This window comes from Seriola aureovittata, chromosome 21 (assembly GCF_021018895.1).
Source record: "Seriola aureovittata isolate HTS-2021-v1 ecotype China chromosome 21, ASM2101889v1, whole genome shotgun sequence".
Classification (NCBI taxonomy): Eukaryota; Metazoa; Chordata; class Actinopteri; order Carangiformes; family Carangidae; genus Seriola; species Seriola aureovittata.
In genome coordinates this window covers 14642511-14657817 of record NC_079384.1, presented here as the reverse complement: position 1 = coordinate 14657817, position 15307 = coordinate 14642511, and positions in this window count along the sequence as shown.

Here is a 15307-nt window from a genome sequence, read left to right as displayed (position 1 = left end):
AGGAATGTTCATAAGCAAATGTAATATAAACATGTGTTGAATTTCCATATATGAAATATATGTACATGAAGTAAAATCATATATGTATTTAAAGTATAGCCTATATATCTAAAAATTACAAATGAAACCTGTTAGAAATTGGAACAAAATACAAAATCTACATATATGTCTAATATAAACATGTATTTTAGTATGTCCAATTATATTATAGATATACGTTATGTAAATATATATCCATCCCAAAGCCTGTCAGTATATGTTCATATTATATATGTAAATATAAAAGATAGACATGTATGTTTAAATTCAACAAGAAATTATTAAGAAAATGAACAAACAAACAATACAATAAGCAGGTTGTTTTAGTTGCATTTTACTATGAGTATTTAATATATGTTATAGACTTAGAACTTCATATATCCAGAGGATGTATATATGTGATAATAATATATCCTCTAATATGTGACACATATGGTAACATCACTCTTGATATAAGGACAAATATGTCATATATATATAAGGCTATATAGGATAGGTGTATGTATGTATATGTATATAACTTTTTTATTCCTTCCTATACTATGATTTTTTTCTGCCTTCCTATACTATGACTTTTTTCTGCCTTACTATACTATGACTTTTTTCTGCCTTACTATACTATGACTTTTTTCTGCCTTACTATACTATGATTTTTTCCTGCCTTCCTATACTATGACTTTTTTCTGCCTTACTATACTATGATTTTTTCTGCCTTACTATACTATGACTTTTTTCTGCCTTACTATACTATGACTTTTTATGCCTTACTATATGCATGTTGTTGTTTTTATTCTGTATTATGAATTTTGAAGTGGAAAGGTGATGTAGTAGTTAGAACAGTGGATTTCCAGTCAGAAGGTTCTGGTTTTGAATCCCGGACAGTCCAAACACATGACATTCAGTTAATTTGCAATTCTAACTGACATTTTTATGCTTTACTATACCATGCCATTTTCTGCCTTACTATACTTTGATGTTTTCATGTCTTATTATACAATTAATAATTTATAAGGTGGCATGGTGGTGTAGTGGTTAGAGCAGAGGGATCCTGATAAGAAGGTTCTAGGTCCAAACCAGGTTACCACTGTCATATTATAGCCTTCAGAGGGCCCCTGCCTTTTCAGTCAATCAAATGCTAATGTCTTGGAGATGTAGCCTCTTGGAAGGAATGTAGGAATGATTTAACATGACTTACTCCAAACATAGTGTGAATGAATGAAAACATGTCCCTACCATCCATATGTAAACCTACGCCCTTGATGAACACACAAAGAGATGTGCATGAAAATACAAGAACATACACAAAGTTGCATGGGTGTATACACACACACACACAGACACACACACACACACACACACACACAGAAACACATATTATTCTATTTAGTCTGACCTGCTCTGTCCATGTTCAGCCATGCAGACAGTAAATGTTTTTCCATGAGCTTAGCGTATTGAGGGAGAGCAGATTCAACCTTTACAGAACATGCTGACAGCAGCTGCCAACATACACATGACGGACAAACCATGTTGCTTTTAGGAGGACGGTCCATCCAGGCACATCAGGGAGTTTTCACTGACTTCACTTTCTTCATTTAGCTGCAGTGACGTTGCATGAGGGTGTGCCACCGAAACGCTGTCAAGTCTGGTTTGGGGGAGTGAGGCCCCTGTCCGGTAATTAGCAAGCTGCTAAAGGGGCAAGCTGTTGGGCTAGAGGCCGCCAATGTGACACAGCAAAATTCAGGGAGAAAGTAATTTTTCAAAGTGTGGTGTTGATGATTTTTTAAATAATATAGCATTAAAAGTTGTGAGGATTTTTTCCCCATATCTGATTTTAACATTTTAAACCACATCTGTAGCGAGACATTTGTAGAGCAGCAGTGGTGGAAAGAAACTAAGAGCATTTACTCAAAAGCACGTATCTGCATTTTCTGCTGCTTCATATGTCTACTCCACCAAATTGTACTTTTTACTCTCCTACATTTATTTCATAACTAATTACCATTTACTTTATAGATTCCGATACAAAATCTAATCAAGATATACATTATAATGTGTTATTATTACATGGGACTTTATTGTTCCCCAAGGGGAAATTCACAGGTCACACAGCAGTATATTGTATAAAGCAATTAAAACACCAGCTGCAACATTAAAGTGATCCACACATTAATGCATCAGCAATCATATTCCAGTAACATACATTACTCCGAAATGGGTCATTCTTCACAATGAGTACTTTTACTTTAAGTACTTTAAGTATACTTTGATGCTAATACTTTTACTGAAATAAAATATCAGAGTAGTTCTTCCACCACCATGGAGCAGGGGCATAAAATTATATTTTTTCCAATTTTTCCACCCAGTCATACCTGAATGTAAACAATGTAGCTGCAAAATTATTGTGTAAAGAAGGAAGATTTACTTTAATGTTACGTCATTCCAGGTTATGTTAACCTCAGGTCATCATTACAATAACATGATCGATAAATTAACGATCATATGTTTGGTACCGTATGTATGAGGGTAGAGTTTCCTTCTAATGAAGTTTGACATGAAACAAACGTCTGAATGTATCAAGCACGAAGACTACGAGTCCCAAAATGAACAGAAGAATTATCCAAAATGCAAGAGTTTATGGGAAATGGATGATGGCACCTTGTAGCTAACAGTTATTCATGTTGTTGTTAATTCATCTTCTATATTCTATTGTGTTTATTTCACCACTATGAACATCAGAAAAGGTAAATTACAACTCAGAGAGATCATAGCCATCCTATTATCTTACAGATTGAATTTATACACTAACGATGATATAGGGGGATTAAAGGACGTCTTGCTATGTCTAGGATTAAGGGCATGGCTAATTTGTTCAAGATTCAGGTATTAGCAATTCTGTAATTATCATTAGTGTCATTATGTCTCTTCCTTCCCTCTCTTCCTCCCAACACCCATCCTGCTCTTCCTCCCACTCCCACTGGCAAAGTGTAATCATCTGAGTTATCAATCACTGTGCTCTGCCTAAGGCACAGAACTGTAATACCTGCAATGACGGAAATGATTCATATCCACTGCTTGCTCATTATATCAACACAGACGCATTGCACTGGCTCAAACATCACCTCACTCAAAATTAGGATTTTGATTTAGTGCACAACCACAGTTTTTTTTTTTGAAATATCTAAGTCAAAGTGTATGGTGGGGAATAAAATATTATACTGATTACTGCAACAAGTCAGAGTGGTTTGATAATGCACATTAATACTCTGAATATTATCTTCTGTCTGAGGTGCATCATGTTCTTTGTGTCAAAAAATTTGTTTAAACTCATTTTTCAAATATTAATGCTGAAGTTTTTATGGAGTATATTAAAAAATCACATCCAGAATACCAAGTCTCAAAGCTTACAGATAATTTATTGTTTCCTGGTCTAATCTCCAGTATATATTTAGTTAGTTTTATGTCTGAAAAGACATAATATCTCTGTACAAAATCACTTTATTAACAAGCGATTAAAGAAAAGAAGAACTTTTATTAGGTTTTCGCTAGGGTAAATGTGCTGGATGATATAAATAATGACAAAATGATCAAAGAGTAGAACTGAAAAAGTTGTTTTTAACGATGCTAAACAAAACCACAGAGCACATGAGGCAGGTGCAAATCTCTAAAAACAGCTCATTATTAATGGTAAAGTTAGACCATATTCCTGTGTGCAGTATTAAGCATATGTTGGATGTATAATATTCATGTACGAACAGTGTTATGCAAGAGTATCAGGCCCTTAGGTGGTGTGGTCGCCATATGCAGAATACTGGTGGGTATGTACCGTCGACACAACGGCAGCTTGTGAACATCAACTGTTCGGCTGAGATCCAGTTTACAGCATCAGTTCTGATTCCGTTGTTTGATGTCTGATGTCTTGAAGTGCTCCAAGATAAAACTGGAGGGGAGTTTGAAAATTGTCCCACTACACTGCGAGGTAAACAACACTTTAAATATACAGTATTTAACATGTAGTGATTGAAGACATATATACATCCTTTGCTTAAATCAGTATGTAAAATCTTTATCTGCAAAATAAACAGTAAATATAACTGTCAAATAAAGTAAGTGTAATATATAAAATACAATATTTTACTTTGAAATTAAGTAGTGTAAATTAGCAGAAATTGTAGCACACAAGTGAAATATAAAATGTGCTTAGGCACAGTACTTGAGTAATTTACTTAATTACTTTGCACAACAGTGGCAAAGTAAATATAATAAGCTAAAAAGTGAGACATAACATTTGCATTAGTTTAAAAATGAGCAAAGTCTTCTGTGACAAACATGTCTGCTAAATAACAAACTTTTTATTTTTATAATCCAGCAAAATTGAACCACTTGTCACCTAAAAGGAGCTATCTGTACATTTTGCTGTTGCTACATAGCCAATGTTAGCATTTATTTAGCTTCAGCCATAATTGCACTTACAATACTTCAGCATCAAACTTCATTCCTTTACTTGCCAAGAGCTGTCTCCAGAGGGGGAACAAACCCCTATTGTTGTGCCTCTATTTCTATCACTTCTTTTCTTCTACTTAATCTAGCTTGTTGACCAGCTAGCCCCAGCCCAGCTAGACCGACTTATCACTTTCCGATACCGAGTCACTGTTTGCCCTGTAGAAGTAGTGCTGCTCAGAGGCCGTATGATAAACTCTTGTATTGTAAATGCAATGATGGCTAAAGCTTTTGGTAAGACTGGTAGGTAAACAGCTGCTGATGCTAATGTTGGCTATGTAGCAATAACAAAACTTACAAACAGCTCCTTTAATGGACAAAATGTAACTGTAATTGGACTAAAAGCTGTGTAGTGAATCTCCAGCTCCAGAGGTTTGTTTGTGGTAAGTCATGGTGTAAAAAACCCCTCTGATGGCTCCTTGCTCATGACCTACTACCCTATTACCTTAGTCTACTTAGCTCTGTCACTTTGATCAACACCTCATCTTACGCTGTCAAACTCTGACCTTCAGTGTGCGTCCAATGAGGCTGTTTGTTTGATGGATGTTTGGGAGACACCGGTATGGATGGAGGGCTGTGTAATGGAGGCAGCAGAGGTGTTGTAGTTAACGGGGCAGAGATGTATTTCCTCCTCACCTTTGTTATGAATGGACAGCCTGAGCTCGTCAGTATGAGTAAATGTGTGCATACACTATAAAAATTTCAGACGTGCTCTCTCACGGACTCAATATTTTCAGTCATATTGTCAGTTTTGAACCAAACGCCTGTTTTACAAGCTGAGAATTAAGAAAACAATACAATAAAGTAAAATTTGCCATATAAACTCACTTTACAAAAGTTTTTCCTTGACCTTCTTTACCATTATCTGCTGTTGTTGTCTACGATCATTCTTCTGGATGTGACAACAAGTCCCATGATGAAAAGCAGCGGAGGTAATGCCTTTCTCCCACTCAACCTTTCTCTCATCCAACATCCCCCTTTTTAATTATTTTCATCAAGGCCCCTTCCTTACACGTTCCTATGATCTCAATATTGCTGCTGCTGACCATTTTACAAAGCATGTGGTTTATGTTTTGAAAAACCTTGTACATTAAAGTTCGTGTGGGAATCTCTAAAACCACTCACCATAATTTTAAATGAAAAAAGTTAACAAATTCGAATGATTCTTTCAATGATGTCCATGTTTTTTACTCGCAGGTTTGATTTCCCCACAGCATACAGTAGCTTCTGAATCCAGTGGTTTTTAGCTTTAAAACCCAAATAAAACTTTCATCAACCATGTTTCCAGCAGCAGCAGCAGGCAGTGATTCTCTGCGTAAACCCACAGACAAAGTTAGTTTGAATGAAGTGGTGAACAAAGTGAAGCATTTAGCAACTAAAGAGCCAGATATTTTCCTCATTACTGTAGTTGGCAGAGATTAAGATAAAGCAAAGAGAAACATGAATCTTCGGCTCCAAATTAATGCTTATGCTACTCCGTGTCGGCTGGATGTCTAAATTGGAAACTGATTCTTAACACGTTCGACATAATAACTTTATCAACCTGTGATATGATGATGGCTAGTTTTTATATTTTTCTGGCTCCTAATGGCCAAAAATCTAATAATACAGCCTTAAATATTTAATGTCAGAGCCTCCATGAATACAACAACAAGGGGGGGGGGGGTCTCTGCAACTTGATCTTCATAGGGTTAGGGTTCATTTTTAATTGTTGAGCTAAAATATGTAAAGTGGGAGTCGTTTTAAACTCCCCCACCAGCATCCACATCTTCCTCCCCCCTCTCCCCCTCTTCTCAGAGGTCTCACGCAGTCAGACATCAGCCCTGTGGTGAGCTCCAGGTTGGAGGCCATGTACCAGGACAGGCAGGGGGAAGTACTGCGGGTGCTGTTTCTGGAAGACCTCCCCCCCTTTGGGCTCCCATCTGTCTGACAGTTTGTGTGTGCAGAATGCAGATCAGGGAGCAACAATGATTAAGATCACCCATGTTGGATGGTTATGGTTATTTGCACGTGTTAATATAAATACAGAGACTGTCACTCAGCAGGAAAGTGACAGCTTTGGCATTTTATTCAAATGCTCAAAATTGCTGTACAATCAGTGGTAAAGATGAAATTAATATGATGTTTTTCAATGACAGCAAAAAGGTTGAAAGTGTGTTCAGATTACACAAAGCAAATGACTCTCACAAGTTTCCAGGAACATCAGTTCTTTCTGTTGTTTTCCTCCAGACCCCCCTTGTTTCCTTCTTATCTCTGTGTCTTACAGCCTCAGGACAAGTGCATATTTTTCACTTCCCCCCTCTTACACTTCAATGGGAACTTGCTTAACTCCAAATGCTGGCAAGGACCACAATGTCACAGCCAAAAGTACAGGTTGCGAAGTCCCCTTCACACTCTGAGCTCCTCCCCAAGAGCTTTCCAGTTTCTACTCTGGGGGTCAGTTTTAAAAATGCCTCTGAGTTTAAGAGTTGGACCAGGGACTTCACATGGATGCTGATTCCCTGCATCACAGAACCCTGCTGGACTTGAATCCACAATCTCAAACTATTACTATATACACCCGACACTTTCTGAGACGCTTTAAGAGTGTTTCTGTCTTAGAGCTTTTTAGTTATTGCTCACACTGTTGGCTTGTAAAATGTGCAACCCTGTCTCTCCCAATTACGTTTATATGCAAATAATTTTCACTCGCAATAAACATCATAGCATGATTATGTTTGCTGGCAACAGTGCACAAAAAGGTCATGACTCTAGAGAACAGGGTTTTGTGCTCTGTCTAATGCTTCAACACCCTTATAATTCCCTTATAAATAGTTTTACCACACCTTAATCATAGAGGTGGAAGATCGGAAAACGCTCATATGAAATGTTTTGGAGAATTCATATGTCCTACATTGCCTTTTAGACATTGACTTGTTAACACATGGGAGTGTGTGCAGTTGAATACAGGTGTGTGTAGCAGTCTGTCAGCACTGAAAAACCAGGTCAATGAGGAAATATTTTATGGTTTTATTGATTTTTGTCCTCTGGGATGGGCAGCCTTGTTCTGAAATATCCTGAACCATTGTCCTGCCCCAGACATGAAATAATAATCTTGTGTGTGTGTGTGTGTGTTATCATGTGTCTATGTGTATGAGTGAGTGAGTGTTTTGCCCTGCCATTGGGGAATGTTGGATATGGCGTCTGATCTTGAAGTTGACATTTATCGCTTTATGGTGTCATGTATGAAAGGACAAAGAGGAGAGACTGAGAGATTTACTTTATCCCTGTCTATGTCTGTAAGTGCAGGCATTCCTCTGGTGGGACAGGAGGGTCGGGGTATGACAGACATACTGTGTCCGTTTTGACCTCATTGCTTTTGGGTCACACTCAGTAGCTGGTGCAAACACAGTCTGTATGGGAGTAGAGGACAGACCCAGAGGGAGGTACTGATGGTAAATAAGGAGAAAGAAGAAAACAAAGAACCACATTATTTTTTATTTTTCAAAGGACGGCAATGTTGGTCCATCTGTTGATCAGTCAGTCTTTTATCCAACAACTATGGATGGATTTATATTATATAGAGAAGGTCTAGACCTGCTCTATTTGGAAAGCGCCTTGAGATAACGTATGTTGTGAATTGGCGCTATACAAATATAAATTGACTTGACTTGAATATTCATGAAATTTTGCACAGACATTCATGGTCCCCAGGGGATGAATCCTACTCACTTTGATGAACACTTGACTTTTCCTCTAGTGCCACCAGCAGCTCAAACTTTTCAGTCACTTTATGAATATATATGCAAAGCTAACAGAATTGCTTCAACTTAAACAATTGTAATTACATGTGAGAGATGCTGGGGCTTGAAAAAAAATCCCACATATTTTATTGGAAAAGCTGCAGATCATGTTTTTTTTGTTTTTTGTATTGAACATGGAATTGCAATTCTCTGTAAATTTCAAGCAAAGTATAAACCCAAGTATAACCACCCTCTAGCCAATCAGATTATAATGGAGAGCAAACTCTACTGTGAGTTTCTTGATGAAACTTCAGACCAGCATTGTTTCCCTAATTACAGGAATTGCCTGATTGTTGAAATAAATATAATGACTGATACTGCATGCAGTCTGTTCAACGTGCCATTAGTGATTATTGGACTAAAACAGGCAAAATCTCCAGTATGTTTGTTTAAAACTCCCCCATCTGCCTCAATCAGTCACCGGCCCTGTGGTAGACTCCAGGCTGGAGGTCATGTATCAGGACAGGTGGGCGGATGCTGTTTGTGGAAGACCCCCCTTAGGGATTCCCATCTGTCTGACAATAGAATCAAATTAATACATCCCATAATATGCGATCTGTTGGCCAACATCCTGCAAAAAAGCTGACCCATGATCTGCACTTTCCTGTACACTTTTGGATGAATTTCACCACAGTCTGAAAACTGAGTCAGAGTACTCTGACTTTAAACTGCTAACATATCTGTTACTGCAACTGATATGCTATACATTTCAGTAAATTGACCTCTTTAAAATCTTGTCGGCAGTTCCCAGTTTGACCTTTTTCTATGACCCATTGGATTGTAGTGGAGGGAATGCTCTCAGTGCAGTGAATTAATTTAAGATTAAGTTATGATTAACTAGCATTATAATAATGTAGCAGGTTCAGAATTAACTGAAATTATCTTAAAACAGAAGGAGTTAGATATTATGAAATATTATTTATTATTATTATTTATTGGGTTCGTCACGACAAGCAAATTGCACATAATCATTTGTTAAATACTAATATAAAAATACTTATTAATGCAGCTTTAAGACTTTTTCTGATAAACTCTGAATCAGTTGCTAAATGGTGCTTAAGTAATAATCACTCACCACTTTCTTATTTTGTATATATTAGTAAAGCATCATAAGAAGTTGCTATCATTACTTCATTATTACTTTACCATTGTTTAACATTTTTATATTCCATATAGGGCATCATGCCATCAAACTGACAGCAGCTACTGAGGTTTAACTGAGAACAGATCATGAGTTCACAAATGTCACAAACGATGATCAGAATTTTCCAAAAATAAATTGAATCAGAGAGGATTTTGTGTGCCTTGTTGTTAAATTGTTGACTTTATCATGACAGTTGTTAAGCAGGTGAGGAGAGAGTGAGTCCAGGGAAAATTTGAAATGGAGGATAGGTGGTGTTTTATTCAGAAGGCAGGGGAGACAGTCCTCCTCATCTGTCGGCTGCTGCACCTGTTCTCTGTTCACAGCAACCAAACAGGGCTGACACTCCATCGCCCCGCATGAGGCCAGTGTGGGGAAGGACTGGTGTGTGTGTGTGTGTGTGTGTGTGTGTGTGTGTATCCTCCAGTTCTGCCTCAGGACTGTGGTGTGTTGGGTCACTTTGGGCTCAGTCAGTCTGTGTTTCAGAGAGGAGGAATAACACAGGATAATGTTAGGGCAGGAATTTATGGACTGTCCCCGTAAATCCAAGGTCACCTGGGTAAGAAGAAGTACTATTTAATAATCCTGATGTATGTTATTAAATGTTTGATTTCATGTCTTTGGGTAGGTCTTTTAAGCTAAATGGAAAAATTTAATTTTGTATGTTTATTTGTTGTCTGCAAAAACCCAAATGTTTTTCTTAAGAAATACAATGAACACAAAATATAACGAGAAATCCCTTGCTTCCCAGTGGATAAACTCTGTTTAAATTTTGGACACGAGTTTTCCTCTTGCACCACTTCAGGCCAAAGTGTCAAAATGCTTGCACATAAGATATATATCATTAAGTCAAATCCTTTAAATCCTCCCACTCTCGGCTTATTTTTGAGCCCCAGTACAGGTAGGAAGGCAACTCCAAGGGGCTGATTTTTTTTAGAGCAGGGAAAGATGACGTGCTCGCTGCTCGCCAGCTCTGCCTTTCATCACAGTGGTGTAAAGCCTCACCTTGGAGCTGCCCTGTACATCGACTGTTACCAAGCAGCCAGCAGGCATCTCAGAGTTGACTGTGACTGGAGACATCCCAGATGTGTGGGCATTACAGCTGATGATAAGCCCACTTCTCTCACCTCTAGGCAACAGTGACACTGTTGCACACATGTCCATGTGTTTGTGTGTGTGTGTGTGTGTGTGTGTGTGTGTGTGTGTGTGTGTGTGTGTGTGTGTGTGAGTGTGTGTGTGTGTGTGTGTGTGTGTGTAGGAACATAGCTTCTGTTGTGTGATTGGGCTCAGGGTTCTAATATTTGGCAACACTTGAAATGGTTTGGCTGTGTGCAACCAGAAGAAAGTAGACTTGCCAAAGACAAGAGCCAGGCAGCTGGTGTTACACTGTCACATCTCAGCTTCTCTGCTAGCCTGGGGGAGATGGTGTTATTTATACCCGTGTGTATATAGGCAAACATTATTGTATATATATATAATGAAGCAGCATTATAGTTAATTTGAAGTTGTGGCCAACTGGCAAATATATAGTCCAGTATTTCCTCTCCTTTTAGCTCCGTTTTGTTCTCTACCAACTCTTGAGGGAAACATCTGGCTCTGTTCAACGCTTCATTTAGTTTGGCAGATAGTTGCTGGTCATTACAGAGTGGGTCCTTTAGGGCTTTCTCACTCACAACAGCTGCCTGCTGCAACCAAAAACAAAATGAGAGTTTACCAGAAACTCACTATAAAGCTCCATAAAGCTGGAGATTCAGGTGACAATGCACTGTACAGTAACCTCAGTAATACATTGTTATTATAAAGATATCAATTATAGGCACTTTAAGGACACATCAGTTACTTTATACAGTTAATTGATCCACACTTTCTTATACTGTTGACTCCTCCATTGAACTATAGATGTGTTTGTGTTAGCAGTGCTTTCAAGGGAAGTTTCGAGATACTTTGTTGTTTACTTTCTCTGCTTATTCGGTAAGAGAGGCTGAAAGAGTCCTGGATTCTACTTGAACACATTCAGACTAAACTTTCATATTGCACTGATGGTTCAATTTCCTAGAGCACCTGGAAAGTGTTGCTTGCTGTTAACAAGTGGCAGCTCAAAGCAGCTTACAGGGGTGCATACGTGTGAGTGGGTGCATACGTGTGAGTGGGTGCATACGTGTGAGTGGGTGCATACGTGTGAGTGGGTGCATACGTGTGAGTGTGTCAGTGTTGAGCAGAAAAGCTGCCTCAATTGGGATTAAAATTCAAAAGCTAATTTTGGATATATTTCTGTGTATGTATTATTTTTAGAACGTAGTAATTGTAAAGTATTACTCCTCATCACTCTCAATTTCCAACCCCCCGCCCCTCAGCTACCTTTTTATCTCTTCCTCTGCTCCTCATCCACTCTCACATCTCCCTGCCAGCCTGTGATCGCCTTATGATCTCGCTTAACTCCTGTTCCTGCAAACATAGCCACTGTCCCTGTAGTGCTGCTCTGTGGCAGCTCATCCACACATTACAAATGTGTTTGACCCTCTGTGGAGCTTTAAGCAACAGCCTTTTTTTTGTAATCCTGCTGCTTTCTTAACACAAAAGCTTTAGCCTCAGTTTGGTCCTGGCTGGCCTTTTAAACCCTGTCTTTTATTTTATAAAGGTAGGCAACAAGGTTCCACATTTCATTTATTTAGTCTTGGCTCTTTTTAAATCAGTTAAAACTGACTGTATTTTGTTTCTGTGGTGGCCTTTTTAAATCCCACCTTACGAGCTGAATCATCAGGTATTTTATATTCAAATATCCATCTATAATCCTCATAAAAATTACATTTTGAATTATGATTTTATTTTTTGTTTTCCTCAAGTGTAAATGATTATTTTGATAATAATAGTTCAGCAGCCTGGCAGACAAGCTGCAGCACAGTCAATGTAGGCTGTTTTTTTGGGTTGTACGCTTAATTATAAATAGATTTTGAGTATTCAAATTGTAATGTGTTTTGGGAAACAAGGTTTTTTAAGTCAGTCTTGAAAGGCCAAAAGCTCAAAACCTGGTAAAAAAAAAGAAAAAAAAGAAAAGTTGAGTCAGTTGTTGGCATTAAATTGAAGGAAGGATCTCAACAAATTATCCTACTAAAAGTAGTCCCGCAAAGACTTCTACGACTGCAATAGTGATACCATCTTAACCACAACTACAACTGCTACTACTATCACAACAACCAACTAAAACAACACTACAGTTACGCAGGACTTCGTGGCAGCATCATCTCACAGCACTGACTGTATAAAGTTGTGAGTCCCACGTTAAGTTCACGAAAATGCTCCAGACCTTTTCCTCTCCCCCGACTCTCTCGCTGTAACAAAAACTGTAATTCAATAAAACAGCCAAGGTCGATTCTCCCCTCTCACCTTTCACAGTCTCCACACCATATATAATGACCATCCAGCATCAGTCGCAAGGTTAAACTGTCCTTCTACTGATCAGCACTATGTGGGTCACATTTACTCTCTTACTCTACTCATTCTACCATCCACCAAATGTCTGTAAATCTAAATTTAATGGCAATCCAACCACAAATGTGATCTTTAGAGATCCATCCATCTAATAGTTGTTGAAAAATTTCAGTGTTAACCAAAGTTCAACAGACTTTCCATCAGTGCACCTCAATCTCAAGCTCCCTAAATTCATATTAATCAGACATGTTTGTTAAATTTAAGTCTGTCACAGACTCCTATGAAGAAATGGCTTCTGGCAGCTCTGTCTCTCACGATCATTAGCAGAATTATTGCCAACGAAACAACACAGAGATGCAACTTTCACAAAGCAAAGCGTGACTGTGTTCACAATCAGGGTGGCAAAATCAACATCCTAACAGCCAAATGCCGGTAATCCTTGGCTGCGGCTAGTACTACATCTGTTACCACAGCACCGGGCATTTCAGCAGGTGCAATTCCCAGCCCAATAACCACTCTGGATAAATGACAGTAAAGTTACTTAAACATCATTTTCACCATATTAAATTAAAACTTTGGGGTGAGTTTGCTTGGAAACAGGGTATTTGAAGTCTTTAGATGCTGATTATGGTGTAAAACTGAGTGTTTTTTTCATACTTTTTACCACTTATTGTGTTTTGAATATTTTTTTTTGCAGACTTTCTGAAGAAAGACATTTCATATAACATCAATGGCATCTTGATTTTAATCTCTGTGTTTTTAAAATAACCTAGAAGCTTAGTTGACAAAATTTTCACACCACAGGAGTCAATTTTGCAAGTGTGCATGTGACCAGTGTGTGTTCACACTGGTTGATTCAACGTTTACAACCAGCCAGTTCCTCTTTCTCCTTGTTAACCTCTTCCTTTTCGGTCTCCTTCCAGACAACGTGAGAGAACAAAGTGAGAACAGAGGAGAAAAACAGAGAGATGGACGAGTCATATTCCTATTAATGCTCTGTTCATTTGAGCCCCGGAGGAAGAAAAAAAGAGAGAGAGAGAGAGAGAGCTGTAATAGACCGCTGTTCATTTCTGGACAGATGAGAGGAGTCTGAGTACTATTAGTCTGGGTCTGCCCAGAGGAAAGGAACATTAGCGAGCAGGAGGAACATTACAATTCATGTACAGTACATGTATTCAAGCATTCGCTTTATTTTATGAATCTGTTAGCACTGGTGTGATCTAAAATCTCCTGAAGGGGAAAAATTAATTGCCTTTTTTTCCCTCTCATCTCTGATTTTACATTCAGAGACAAGACATGACTGGAGGAGGGATGAAAGGCTACTTGAAGGATGACGATTCAAGAGATACTGTCAAACCCTCTGATTGCCTGCGCACGTGGCTCTTCAGGGGCCTCGTACACCTGAGTGTTGGCTGAGTGTGGATCGCTCTTCATGCAAAAGGATATGGAAGGTATTTTATGTCAATCAGTCAGCGGAGGAGACAGCGCTTTCAAAGCAGAGGGGTGTTGGGGTCAAACAGCTTCAGATGGTTGATTATTTTTAGAGGCAATTACGCAGATATGTTTATCTCCATTTATAGTAAGTGGATCTGTTGAGTTGTTCACTGTCATGGCCTTGTCAAAGCACAAGTTAAGAAACCACTCAGACTTAAAGGCGTGTTAAAAAGAGACCTCAGGGTAATCAGCAGTAATAGTTAAAACAAGTTATTTAGCTATCATGACATAAAATTAATGTGGATACAAAGTAGGATGTAGAAAATGTTATAATTATCTTTTAATAGAAATATGTAGGTTAGAGAAAACAATCAATAGTAATATTTACTAGTTAGCTAATAGTCATAACAACTTGACCTATCTTCAGTGTTGTGCATGAACGCAGTTTAGGAATGATGAACGTGGACGTGAGCAGCGTTCACTCCAGCGAGAGCCCGAGTTCTACGACAGTTTTACAGCATGACGTCTCCATAGACACGGCCCGGCTTGGCCGGTGCTAGCAGTACAGACGATACAGACGCATCTACCATATTATTGGCTATATTACATCTACCATTATATTTATATACGGATTCTAAATGTAACTATAATGTCTGTGATTCTTCAGTGGTGTACAATAATTCGTTTAGTTTGGGAGTGGAAATGATTTGGGGCTGGTGATGGACGGCTTTTATTCCATTTGTCTTCATAGTGATTATTCCCATTACTTATGATAATGTTTTATTCTACATGTTTATAGCAGAGTTGATCTGAATCATTTATCATCAGTTATGAGAGACTCAGATTCTTTATTTCACATTACAAGTTCATTCAAGTACAGAAGCCTGATCAGCATAATGCTAAACTCTTTCATACTCCTGCATTGTTTAGTGTATTTTTCTATTGTCACTGTTGTCATAACATCTGAATGTCACTAAGATGTTGC